We start from the raw sequence: 12,922 nt of genomic DNA, 5'->3' as shown, positions 1-12,922 counted from the left end.
GCCAGTGGGTATGAAAAGAAGAGGTGAGACCCAAGATATTACATGAAAAGGGCTACAGAGGTATAAACGACTTAGATGAAACAAAGAAAAAGATCACTTTCAAAATAGAAAAGTTCACCACTGACTTCAAAACACAGAATACAGGTCAGAACTTGGCAGTTCTGAATCACAACACAGATACAGAGAAAAGCTGTGAAGTGTATGGGAATGAAAAGGCAGGCCTGGAGAAGCATTCCTTTGAGGGATAATCACATAAAGAGAGAAGGGCTGGTAGTTAATCCTTAGAGATGAGACAGAAAAAAAGAAAAAAGGGAAATTGGGAGGGAATTTAGGAGAAATAAGACATGGTACCCCTTCCTCAATAACACTACCAGAAGCAATATCCATAAATTAAACTTCACAAATAAAAGCAGAAATGACAAAAGAATTGCTTTTGAATCAGAAGCCCTATTAATGAAATAGACAGAAATTTAACCAAAACACACTGCAACTTCAATACAATATTAGAAAATGTAAAAGACTTTCTACTAATAAAATATGTCCTCCATAGCAAGCATAAAGTTGGGAAATTGGTATAATACAACACACTACACTGAAGAAAACATCCTCAAATATTTGGGGATGGGGGCAGACCTTGAGTTGATTGTTCTCAGAAAGAAAATAAAAGAAAAACTCATTTCAAAAATGAATTTTGAACTAAAAGATGCAGAAGGAAGGCACATCCAAATGAAATGGACCATATTAATGGAAAGAAAGAGAATTTTAAAAAACAAAGAAAAAAGAAATGAGGAAGAAATAAAATAGATGAGATCAATGGATTAAGAAATTGTGATACAGTTCTCAAAACCACCCTACCCTTTAAATGCTATCAACCCCATTTTAAAGATCTGCCTGTGTAGCAGCTTATAAATGGGCACTGGAATAAACCATATCTATCAATACTGTTATTTTAAAGAAACTATTTTTTAGCATTTCCTTTTCCTCCCCAAAGCCACCCCACATCTCTTTAGTCAGATGGAACTTAACAAAATATCCTCCTGGCCCTCACCATGTATCTATAGATAGCTGACAGAAGTGTATGCATTCTAACTTGTCCTGAAAGACACTAGTTTCTTTTGCCTGGAAATAGGGTGGGTTAAAATGATCAGGTGAGGTACTGTCTTAGTGGAGTCAAATCAGTCTGCACCTTGACCGGACACCGATGTCAAGACTGAACAATCAACCTGAAAACTGCAAGTTATTATACAGTCTAGAGGTTGATTTGGCTCCAATTCCTAATTCTATTTCTGTTCTTTCTATGGTTGTGCTTTTTAATATATATTTTTAGAAAACTCTACTTTCAATCAAAATTGTTCTTATTCTATACAGCCAGCCTCCTCTCGTCGTTGTGTTATTTAAGGGGGTTAGGGAGCAAGCCATCAACACATGTTTGCATTTACCCATATTTTTCCTCTTTAATTTTCATGCCATTTTTTTTCCTTTTCAATTTAAGGTGGCTTCTTATTGAAGTAAATAGAAGTGTTTCAGCAGGAAAAAAATAATAAATGAATGATAAAATCTATAAATAATAAACTGAATCGTAAACTCCCCCCCCCCAAAAAAAAGAAATTGTGATACAAAGAGAGATACACAATGGAGTTCTAATCACCCATAAAAAAGAATGAAATTATGGTGTTTGCCAGCAAATGGATGGAAATAGAGAACATCATGGTGCTAACTAAAACAGGACAAACTTAGAAACTTAAAGGTGGAATATTTACATAATGCCCTATTAGTAACGACGTGATTCTGCAATCTGTATATGGGGTAAAATTGGGAGTTCGTAACCAACTTGAATCTAATGTATGAAACATGATATGTCAAGAGCTTTGTAATGTTTTGAACAACCAATAAAAAAAAAAACCTAGGGACTTAAGAACATTTTGGAAAAAAAATATATATATATATAGAGAGAGAGAGACAGAGAGAGAGAAATAGGAAGATTGGTGCATCGTTTTTTGGAATAGGATGTTAATGGGTATGGATGATGCTTGAGATTATTTCCATTTAATTGTTTTTATTATTATTTTAGTATAGATTGCTTAAGGAATAATCAATGTATAATGTAAGGGCCATCACAATAAATTCATAGTCCAAATGTGATTTTCTACATCAGGATTTATCCTGTATTAATGAGAAATCAGGAGATGAGTGCAACTCTGAATCTGAATCATGGAACAATCAGAATTTAAGGTAACAATTTCTTGGTGTTTGGCTAGTAAAAAACATAATTATAATATACCAAATTTTGATGACTTGCAAAAAAAAAAGGTAGAATATTTTCTCTCACATGCAGGAGCTACAGTAAAATAAAGGAAAGGGGGAATGAAGGATAATGTAAAGAACCAATTGAATATAAACCAGTAGACAAGTGAAAGGAAGTCAAGTAGAGTAGAAGGAGGAGAATGGGAAAGGGGAGGGAGTTGGGAGGTAAAAGGGGAAAGGGAAAAAGGGGGGTCATGAACTGAAATCAATTTCCATGCATGTATGTGTTGGTCAGAATGACTCCAACTACCATGTATAACTATAAGGCTCTATTTTTTTTAAGTCGAAGAATAAAAAGAGAAAGTAAATGATATGGAAAATGAGTAGAGTGGTTCAACATATATATTTTATGTCCTTGATAAAGAAAACCAAAACAGCATAACAAGTGACTATTTAAAATTATTATAATCCCCCAAATTAAAAAAAATCTGAATCTATACATTGAAAGTATATGCCATGTACCTAATAGAAATATGATCCAGAATAATCAACCCTTAGACATACACTAGTAAAACTGTTAGACCTTAAAAACTAAAGGAGGGGGAGCAAGTTTTCAGGAAAAAAAAAAAGATGCATTAACTTTAAAATGCATAAAAATTTAAACCAGCAGAAAAGTTCTCAAAAACAAACAAAACAAAATAAAACCCATACACGTCAAGGCTGTAGTGGAATAGCATTTTCAAGAAAAGTAATGAGAAAGTGTGAAGTAAGAATATTATATCCAACTAAACGATTCTTCAGTTTTGAACTTAACATACTGAGGAGATATTATACATTGTGAATTTCCTCAAGAATCTATGAGAATTTGAGACTTATCCAAGCAAAGATAACTTGGTGTTATGGTTTAGATATTAGGTGTTCCCCAAAAGCTCACCTGCAAGACAACACAAAGTTTAGAGGAGGAATGATTGAATTAGTGAACTAATCCCCTGATGAGATTAAGTGAGTGATAACTGAAGGTGGATAGGTGTGACTGGAGGAAGTAGTTTAATGTGGATGTGCCTTGGGGGGATAGGTTTGGTGAGCTGAGCTTAGTCTTTCTATCCTTCCTGAACATATTGTCAGCTACTTCCCTGGGCCACATACTTCCCCCATGATGTTTTCCTTATCTGAGGCCCAGGGGAATGGAGCCAGCTCTCTATGGACTGAGATCTCTGAAACTGTGAGCTCCCAAATAAACTTTTCCTCCTCTAAAATTGTTCTTATCAGGTCTTATAGTCACAGCAATGAAAAAGCTGACTTTGAAAAGCATTTTGAAATCCTTAGTAAAATGACTGAAGTTAAGTATTTCAAATACATAACTGCACAGCAAAGATAACAATTAGGCAGGTCATAGGCAGAATAATAATATGTAAATATCACACTCTCTAACAAAGTAAAATGGATAACATGGAAAGAGGAGGATAGAAAATGGGGAACGAAGAGTAATATTATAGGTAGTAAGTGCTAATCATTTAAAACAAATTTAATAGGTAATAATGCATTAGGGTAGAAAACATGACAGAATTAAGGGCACTACGACAAGTGTTAAACATACAGGTAACCCCTAAAATGCAAAGTCTGTCATTCAAAAATAGCAAAAAAAAAAAAAAAAATTACATTTAAAAATCAAAAAGTATTCCCCAAAGAAACATAAGTTATAAGTAAAGTTATACATATTATAACTACAAAATAAAATGACAGAATTGAGAACAGATAAAAGAGTCATTAATAAATGTAAAGTTAATTAATTTATTAAAATAATTTTAGTGTTTGTACTGACTCATAAAGATAAGCCCAAACCATGCTGCTGCTGAGTAAGAAACAAACCTAAAAAGTATGATTCAAAAAAACAGAAAATGGGCTGGGATTGTGGCTCAGCGGTAGAGCGCTTGCCTAGCATGTGTGGGGCCCTGGGTTCGATCCTCAGCACCACATAAAAATAAATGAATGGAATAAAGGTATTGTGTCCAACTACAACAAAAAAAATAAATATTAAAAAAAACAGAAAATAAGGAGATGAACAAAGATTTATAAGGTAAATTTAAACACACACAAAAATGTGTATTTTTGCAATCCTAATTACAGACAAAGTAATGTTCAAAGAAAGAGCATTAGAAGAGACAAAGACACTTAAAAATATTAAAATTATTATTTCACAATAAAAACTGCAGTTTTGAGTATGAACCAAATAACAAAAGAACAAAGTATAGAGAACATATAGAAATTTCCAGAGAAATAGATATAAACAAATAATCAGAGACTCTAACAACTATTTTCAGTATAAAACAGACCAAGTAGAGTGTTATGGTTTAGATATGAGGTGTTCCCAAAATATTCCTTTGTTAATGCAGGAATATTCAGGGACATATGATTAGATTTTTTAAACTACTTTTTAAAAAATTGTTTTTTATAATTATACATGACAGTAGATTATATTTTGACATATTTTTACAAACATGAAATAAATCTTATTCTAATTAGAATCCCAGCCTTTTGGTGGTGGTACATGATGTAAAGATTCACTGTGATGTATTTACATCCCTGCATAGGAAAGTTAAGACAGATTAGATTTTGAGAGCTGTAACTTGAACAGTCCATCCTACTTTGAAAGGACTGCCTGGGTGGTAAATATAGGCAGGTGGGGCATGGTTGTAGGATGTGCCTACACTGGGGATGTGCCCTGGAAGGGTATATGTTCCCTGAAACCCCTTGCTGATCCCGCACCCCCATCTACTTCCTGACCCCATCATTAGCTGATCAGCTTTCCTCCCCTGGGCCCTTCCACCATGGTGTGTTGACCAAACTTGGGACCAGAACAATAGAGTTGGCCATTTATGGACTGAGACCTCTGAAACCATGAGCCCCAATTTTTCTTCCTCTAAGTTAAGTTGGATATTTTGGTCACAGTGATTAAAAAAAAAAAAAAAAAAAAAAAAGAAAAAACTAACTAAAATACAGAAAAAATACTAATGATTAAAAAATCAATAAGTGTTGTGTGTACACATTTATGTAATAACTCATAACCAATAATAGAAAATATATTTTTCTTTAAAGCAAACATATTATAAACAATTCTTTCTGCCTACAAAGCAATAAAACTAAAAGCAAGAAAAATAAAATGTCCATTTTATTTGGAAATTAAAATGGTTTGCATTAAATAATTCATTGAAAGAAGACAGAGAAAATAGTGAATTTCTATAAAAATTACAGTAAAATACAACATGTGAGTGTCTATAGAATCCACTTAAACCAGTTATCAAAGAAAACATGTATATCAGTACAATAGGACATAAATTAATTAAACCTCTATTCTAAAATTTGGAAAGATAACAATAAAATACAAAGGAACCATGAGGAACTAAAGAGTAAAGAAAAAATGAAGAAATTAATAAGGTAGAGATCACAAAATCAGTAGATCACATTAATACAAAATACTGTTAAAAATTTAAAAAAAAAAAACAAGCCAAGCATCAACTATGTTAAATAAAAATGAAAGAGAGAAAAAACACTAAAAGTATAAAATGGAGCATTAAATCTCTTGATAAAGGATATACATTTATGAAAATAAATTTGAAAATCTAGAACTGAGTAACTCAAGAATATAGTCTATCAAAAGTAATACAGCATGAACAGACCAAAACTAAACCCACCGTAAATAGAGTTTTCAAGGAAATACTTCATGCATGCACAAAAACAGAATCAAGCACAGATGGTTTCAAAAAGGAATTATACCAAACATTTAATGACCATATATTCTTAATAATATGTAAGTTGTTTAGAACATATAAACAACAAATGGGAAAAAATGCCCACACTTTTTAGAAAGCTAATGTAATAACATTTCCACTTGATAGAGCAATAAGAAAACGTCAAAGTGGAGGGTGTTATAGAATGCAGGAATGATTCATTATCAGAAAATTTATTCACACAATTTGCCAAATAATTAAATTTTAAGAATCACGTGATTATCTACAAAGATGCTGGAAAAGTTTTTGACAAAAATTAATGTCTATTTGTAATACAAACATTGGGTAAAAGAGAAATGGATGGATACACAGCTCTTTAATATGATTAAACACAAAATACAAAAAAAAAACACAAAACACACACATGTGCACAAACACAGACATAAATATATAAACCTTGTGACAGCAGGATAATGCCCTTCTCACAATAGATCCATGTGTAATCCTCAAGACCTGAGAAATGTTATTTTAAATGGCAAAATGTAACAGTAGATGTGAGTGATAATAAGACCACCATGAAAGAGAATTTGTCAGTCAACACCACCATGAAAGAATTAGGAATATCTTATAAAATTTGAATGCATTTACTTTTTTTTTTTTAACCCAGGAATCACATTTCTAGTAATTTACCCTGAAGATGTATTCCCAACAATACCAAAAATAGATATGCAGAAGTTAATATATTGACAAAAGTATTTGTAATTTTCAATTATTCAAATATACCTAAATATTCATGCATAAGAAGTTGTTCAAATAAAACTATGGCTGCACACCACAACAAGGGACTATGGAACTGTAAAAGAGAATGGGAAAGATGTTGAGTAACTGATATGAAGCAATTCCCAGTAAATAACACTAAGTGGAAAACTCAATACCAGGTACTACCTTTTGTGAAAGAATGTAGGGAAAGTAAGAAGATGTAAAGAAGGAAGGATGAATCAAGGAAACAGGTTAATTGCAAGGAGTAGAAGACGTGGGGGGAGGTGAATGTATATATGAAGGAATTCACTCATTCCACTGAGTATAACCATGTATAATTTTGATTTTTAAACCCCATCAATATCCAAAAGATTCAAGTTAAAGTTATGTCAGTATAGATGAAGAAGGGGAAACAAAATATGAAACTGAAAACGAATTGGGAAAAAGAAAAGTAAATGTCCTCCTGCTGAGGGCCATTGCCAAGTAGAAATGACACATTGAAATTTCCTTGCTAGCGTACCCCATGTTAAATGGATTTCGCTGTTGACATTGCATGTAAGGTGACCTTGCTCAAGGAAGGGGGATCCGGGTTTAGAGCTGATCAGGTTTGAGGAAGTATCCCTGTCCTTGGGTTTAGGGCGTTCCCGGTTTAAGACAATAGGGGTTTTAGGGAAGTTGGAGGTTGAAGATTATTGCTGCCAGGATTAGGATGTTCCAGCTGCTTGTTCCCGTGGAGTTCTCCTGAGATTCAAAGGAGATTGGAAAAAAGCCTCGTGGGGTAGTCGAATTGGGCGGTGGCAGAACGGGATTGCCCCAGAACGTGTGTGGAGGCCGGTGTGAGTTCGGGAATAAAGAATTGCTGTTTGAATCTACAAAGCTGTGTGGTGGCTCGTGATTCTGTGCCAAGCCAAGACATTGGCATCCTCCATTTGCATTCTCACCAGCATAACAAAAGGAAATATATCCATTTTTTCCCAACTACTTTCAAAGAAAAAATTATGAAAAGGACTTGTGTTGTTTGGGGTCTGCATTTGTTCATGTTTGGGGATGAATAGAAATGGAAAATTTATTTCCAAATCTACTTTAGTGGTACAGATAAAAAAAAAAAAGTAAAAATAAGATCTGAGCTTTTGAGCTGATGGTTCTTTATATAGTATTTAAAATTTATTATATTTTGGATGCTCCTTTACAGGGATATTATAGAATATTTATATGATTAAAGTGGTCTGAGAATTTAAAGTATGCTTAACATGTACAAATGATCAGAGCTCTTAAAGATTATCCATACCACATGATCCTCTGTATCAAAATAAAACACATTCATTCTGAGATTTATTCAAAAACAATATGAATCACTGCTCTCATAAACAGTCTGACTATTTTACAACTCAGATGTCTTAATCAGATATGTTTCTATCAAAAAATGGAAAAAGAATGAAACAAAGACAAAAACTGAATAATCTATTTAATTTCACAAAATAAGTTAGTGTAAAAAGTCGATAATGGTATCAATGCTATCTGAGCAAAAATGATGAACAGGCCATACAGAAGCTATTCTAAAATGCAACAGTGGAACTTGAGAGAAAGTCTTGTCATAAAAAGACAAAAATTAACATATGAGCTGAAACAATTAAAAATAAAATATCTTTAAACACAAGAGAGAAATCAATGATGAGGGAGCAGAGGAGCACCAAGAACAATACAACAGCCTACCACATTGCAAATAATAATTGTGAAGGGAAAACCACTTAAGGTGATTATAAAAAGTCACAATGATCAATGAGATAGCTAATAAAGGGCATTAATTATAGCTCTGTAGTGTTCTAGAGTGAGAAAAGTGACTTTCAGCAAAGCAAGACCAGGAGCTTATATTATGGTACTAAAGATAGGCCCTTCTTATTCCAAATGTGATGACAACCATAGTCAACACATATAAAACAAAATGCCTCTTGTCCCTAGAGTATCATGGAGATCACCAAAAAGAAATAGATCTGAAGTTAGATATAAGTACAGAGTACAAGAAATCTATATCAGGATAAATTACAATGATTAAAGTTCATACTAGAAATGAATAGATGCACAAAAATATCACTGTTTTCTGAATGCATAAAATCCACAAAAGAAAACAATGTGTATTTTTTCAGAGATGAATTTGAGCTTTTTTAACAAAATTCCTTTACTAGGCAATGTCAACACAGTTCATCAAGTTGAACAGAAGTGAGACAATAGTGTTGACTATATGATCACACAGCTGTCAAGAGTAACATTTCTGCTTTGGGCAGTGGAAGATACAGAAATAGAGATGCCCTCACTTAATAATATATTTTTATAATACTCTAATATTTTCATAATAGTATATGAGTCATTTCATAATCTTTGATTACTAAATGAATGAATGTTATTGATTTCATGTTATGGTGCAAAGGAAGCTGTTTTGGTTCAAAATGCTATCTAAGATGCAAAAGAAATCATGGAGAATTCTCTCTTCCATTCAGAGCTGTTAGGAGCAAGTCACTCTTATGCTCACAATAAGAAAAAAGTGATGCAAACTGAAAATCAACATCCCTTCTTAGATCCTTCAGAGACTTGAAGTCAAAAGGCAAATGACTGCCCCTCAAATTGGAGAGACAAGTATCAGATAAAAAGAGTCAAAAGTTATTTGATGGAAAAGCCAGGAACAGAAATCACCAGTGGGGCCAACATCAGGGCAGGACAATTTTTAAAATATTATTAACAATTACTGAAGGTTAGATGTAGATAAGCATGGCAGAAACTTCAAAGGGAACCAACCACCCTTGTGGGAGCGAGATACTTCATGAGTTTTACTTAAAAATAACAGTGTGAAAAATCAGAGAATATTCTCTTTATGCTTCTAGTAGGGGGGAGGAAAAAAAATTAGACATTTTGAAATGACCCAGAGAATTCTTTTTTTCTTAAGATTTGCCCTCAAAGAAATTATTTTACCATGGCCAAACCAACTGAGATTTTACCAGACCTTAATCAAAATGGGAGAAAAAAATTATTGATCTCTAGCTCCTTATGACCTTCTTATTTTACCTAAATTTGAGGATGGGAGATAAAAAAATGTTTATAATGGTTGACACCCAGAATCACAAGCTTAGTAAAATATTAGGTCCAAATAACAGGACTACAGAAACTTCCCCTATCCCCCAAATTTAGCACATCACATATAGGGACTCCTCTACTTATTAGGGGTTTACAACTGAAATATTTGCATCTTTCAGATCTTATTTAGGAAGAAGTATTTGTAACAATTCAAACATAATAGGAAAAAGTATAATAACAAAAAAATCAACAAAAAGAAAAGAAATGAGGACACCAATGAAATTTTAGCCTCTGCCACCTAACAAATAAAACAGACATGGGTTCCAAACCAGGTGAACATAAAACCTCAAATTAAAGGCCCATTTAGCTCAGGTCCTTTTGCTCAGTGTATCATGTCCAATTTTAATAAGATGTTGCATGGTATACCAAAAGACAAATAACAATGTTTAAAAAATAAATTAAGCATCTTAAATGGACTTACATGGTATTCTAGCTAGACTATGGGCTAGATTCAATGCAAAATGGGGTAATCAGACTGGGGATGTAAAATGGTGGTTAGTATAATAAAGATTCTAGTGGGAAAAATAAATAATATTTAAGAACAGATGAGCACTGTAAGCAGTGAGAGGGAAACTCTAAAAAGGAATGGGAAAATGACTGAAATTAAAGGCATTATAACAGAAATGAAAGGTGTCTTTGATGGGCCTGTCCACAGATTATAGACAGACCATGAAAGAATCATTAAGCTTAAGGAAATGTCAATATAAATTTCCAAACATGCAAAAAAAAAAAGAGGAAAAAAAACCACCTTATAAATAACAGCATATCCAAGAAATGTAGTATAATTACAAATGGTGAAACATGTACACATGAGAATATCAGAAAGAAAAAAGAAGAGAAAAAATATTTTAGGGCTCAGGGTTTAACCACCAGTACTGAAGAAAGAGGGCAAAATACATATATTTCAAGCAATAATGGCAGATAATTTTCCACAATTAATATCAGACACCATATCATAAGAATAGGAAGCTCAGGAAATACAACATAAGGTAAATATCAAAAAATGATATAGGAAAATTATATTTAACTTCAGAAAATCAAACCCAAAGGTAAAAAAATCTGGAAATAAGCCATAATAGAAGAAAATCCACGTTTTCCAACTGAAAAGGATCTGAATTATAGCAACCTTCTCTTCAAACACTATGCACTTCAAACATCTAAATCTGATCTAAAAGAAAGGCTAATTTTTTAAAGAAGATGGTAAAAACAGAGTATTCAGAGAAAAAAAAACCCTATCAACTTAAAATCTATGTCTAATAAAAGTATCCTTCAAGCATGAAGAAGAAAGTAAGGCTTTCTCAAACAAAAATTAAGAGAATTTGTCACCAGTAGACTTACTTTGCAAAAATATGTTTTATGTTCTTCAGAGAAGAGAAACAACATAGGTCAGATCAAATCTACAAAACAAAGATTGGTCATGGGAGAAAAACTAAAGATAAAATAAAATCTTTTATTTTCCCTACCCATAGTTGATATAATAATTAAAAACTTTTTAAAATGATAGCACCAATGAATTTAGTGATTATAGGTTATTAATAAGAGAAATGAATGATGCGGTAGTATGATGGATAGCTGGCTGGAAGAATTGGGAAAACTGCTATAAGTTACCTACACAACCTGCGAAGCACACGGTGTTGTTTGAAACTCAATTTTCCTGCAAGCACATTAAGGAAACCATCAAAAAAGGTTAAAAAATATAAATGATATGCTAAAAGCCAAGATAAAATAGAATAATATCAGCGAGGTGTGGTAAAGCATTCCTGTAATCCCAGCAGTGCCTTGCAAGGCTGAGTGAGTCAGGGGATCTCAAGTTCAAAGCCAGCCTCAGCAATGGTGAGGTGCTAAGGAACTCAGTGACACCCTGTCTCTAAATAAAATACAAAAATAGGGCTGGAGATATGGCTCAGTGGTTGAGTGGCCCTGAGTTCAATTCCTGTACTCCCCCCTCCCCCCCAAAATAGAATAATATCAATTAGAGCAAGAGCAATGAATGGAAAACAGCAAAAAATATGGTGGATGTTAATCCAAGTATTTCAACAAACACTTTAAACTTCAATAGTCTGAATATACGAATTAAGACAAAGAACTGGCACAGTGAATAAAAGAAGATCCAACCACATGTCATCTGCAAGAAACCCACTTTCAATATATACACAGATGATTAAAAGGTTAAGAATGAAGAAAAATATGATAATTACACTAATCAAATGGAGTAATTCTAATAGTTTCAGAAAATGGAGAACTTACAGCAAAAAAAAAATTGTCAGGGATTAATAGGGGCATTATAAAATAATGAGGTTAAGTCTCCAAGACAACAATGCAATCATGATATATACCTTAACTGAGTAGCAAAATACATGAAAAAAAATTAAAAAAATATCTAAAACTGATAATGTTATAAAACTAGGAAAAGTGTAAATACAAAGCAATCATAAGAAAATAATTAAAATATTCCTTTTTAAATTTATAATCTGTATAAATGTATATTGATTCTGTTCTTAGATTATATTTAATATGCCTGTTATATAAATATCTTAACTTTATATTTTTCATAATCTAAAAACAATAAAATTATTATTGATCAAGATCTTATGCAAAATCAAATTAATTAGAAAGAGGGAATCAATTGACAAAAATCACTTAAATCTAAAGTTGGTTCTTTGAAAATATTGACAAAATTGATAAAGCTCTATTCAGGGTAACTAACCACAAAAAAAGACACAAATTATTAATATCAGAAATGAAAGAAAATGATCCCCTAATGACCCTAATGATCCCATAACTATTAACAGAACAATAAAGGACTATTATGAGCAACTTTATGCCTAAACACCTACAAAAAATGGACTAATTCCCTAATTGCCACCATCTAATAAAACTGATATTGACAAGTGATAATCTGAATTATGTCTGAATACATTAAAATAGTTCAGTCAATAATTAATAGCCATCCAAACAAGAAAATATCACAATTTGTGTTACACTGATGAATCTATAAATATTCAAGGAAAAAAATTATACCAACTCTTAAAAATTTCTTTCAGAAAAAAGAAGCAGAGAAAATA

The 12,922-nt window shown here is 32.5% G+C and overlaps 1 protein-coding gene across 1 annotated transcript in view; it reads right to left on the bottom strand.

Moving 5' to 3' along the window:
- THSD7B (thrombospondin type 1 domain containing 7B) overlaps window positions 1-12,922 on the bottom strand; it is a gene marked incomplete at its 3' end in the record, with an annotated part of 851,308 nt that overhangs the window by 548,930 nt on the left and 289,456 nt on the right. The gene's annotated exons all lie outside the window — the stretch shown is intronic.

The sequence above is a fragment of the Spermophilus citellus genome, assembly GCF_964194105.1.
Source record: "Spermophilus citellus genome assembly, chromosome: 11".
Taxonomy (NCBI): Eukaryota; Metazoa; Chordata; class Mammalia; order Rodentia; family Sciuridae; genus Spermophilus; species Spermophilus citellus.
The sequence above is the reverse complement of the archived record's forward strand: the minus strand, read 5'-3'. Positions and strand labels throughout refer to the sequence as shown.